This window comes from Rosa chinensis, chromosome 1 (genome assembly GCF_002994745.2).
Source record: "Rosa chinensis cultivar Old Blush chromosome 1, RchiOBHm-V2, whole genome shotgun sequence".
NCBI lineage: Eukaryota > Viridiplantae > Streptophyta > Magnoliopsida > Rosales > Rosaceae > Rosa > Rosa chinensis.
The window spans coordinates 1,111,619-1,113,264 of NC_037088.1; the positions used below are offsets into that span (position 1 = coordinate 1,111,619).

Here is a 1,646-nt window from a genome sequence, read left to right on the forward strand (position 1 = left end):
CGGCCGGAATCGGAAGATATTTCCGGAAATAACAAACTGCTACAGTAATCTTCTTGGCTTGAATTCGAGCTTCTCCGGCGAAATCACCACGACCCACGACCACAGGCGTATAGGAGAGGAAGAGAGAAGTCGATCGTCACCGTGGGCTCGCCGATTGGTGGCCGGACGGCGGCAAAACGAAGGGGAGAAGGAGAGAGGCCAACGCGGGGGAAAGAGGGAGAGGAAGAGAAAGAAAGTCGGGCTAGGTTTCCAGAAATGAAAATCTACCACAGTAACTTTCTATATATATAGAAAGTTACCGTGAACAGTAACTTCCACATTTTAAGGCATAACTTTTGCATATGAATTTCAATTTTTACGTATCACATATCCACGTGCTCGGTTTAACGTCCTCTACAACTTTCATGCAGAACATTTTCTCAAATTTTGACCCGAACAAAAACTCAACTTTTAAGGCCACTAAAAGTGCTGAAATGACAATAACTGAAATGACAATAAAAGTGAAAGTATCACATATCCATATCCACGCGCTCGGTTTAACGTCCTCTACAACTTTCATGAAGAACATTTTCTCAAATTTTGACCCGAACAAAAAGTCAACTTTTAAGGCCACTAAAAGTGCTGAAATGACAATAAAAGTGAAAGTAAATGTCGTTTACCGTCCTAATGATTAGTAAGTTAGTAAATTCTAGTTCGGGACGTTACAGTCGCTCTTCACCCCAGTCGCCTTGCCTCGACTTTGTCTTCGTGAGGATCCATACATGCATGTCAAAGAATTTCTAGACATATGTTCCACCTTCAAATTCCAAAATTTTTCAGATGAGGCTGTCCGCTTACGTATGTTTCCTTTCTCCTTAAAAGATAAGGAGAAAGGGTGGTTGAATTCCCAACCACCAGGTTCCATCACCTCTTGGCTGAATTGGTCAGAAAATTTCTGTCTAAATTTTTTCCCATGTCCAGAACCAATCCCCTCAGGCGAGACATTTCTGACTTTAGGCAAAAAGAGGATGAACAATTCTACGAATCTTGGGAAAGATTCAAAGATTTGATTTTGAAGTGCCCCCACCATGGGTTTGAAACATGGAGACTGGTACAATATTTCTATAATGGTTTGACCCAGACAAACCGTCATATGATAAAGTCAATGAAGGGCGGAGCATTTTTGAGTCTTAGAGATGATGAAGCCTATGAATTTCTTGAAAACTTGTCTGAAAATTCTCAACAGTGGGATTTTTCTAATCAATAGTCAATGCAGCTCACATCTTGATTTCTATCAGTAAAACATAGAAAATAACTCACACCTTGAATTCTATCGATCGTACCAAATCGTTCCATAGAAAGCAACTCACACCTTGATTTCTATCAGTAAAACATAGAAAACAACTCACACCTTGATTTCTATCAATAAAACATAGAAAACAACTCACACCTTGAATTCTATCAATTGTACCATATCGTACCATAGAAAGCAACTCACACCTTGATTTCTATCAATCGTTAATAAGGAAAACAACTTGCACCTTGTCCCCTTAAAAACCATTAATAAGGAAGCAACTCACACCTTGTTCCCTAAAAACACGTAATGTCATGAGTTATCAATAACCAATTCCCATTACCCCATGAATTACCTATATGGCAGACAGGCT

The 1,646-nt window shown here is 39.6% G+C and overlaps 1 non-coding gene across 1 annotated transcript; it reads right to left on the reverse strand.

Moving 5' to 3' along the window:
* Positions 1-967: 967 nt before the first annotated feature.
* On the reverse strand, positions 968-1,074 carry LOC112183152. The gene has a single exon (XR_002929746.1). It is a non-coding gene; the product is annotated as a small nucleolar RNA R71 (small nucleolar RNA).
* Between the last annotated feature and the right edge of the window lie 572 nt (positions 1,075-1,646).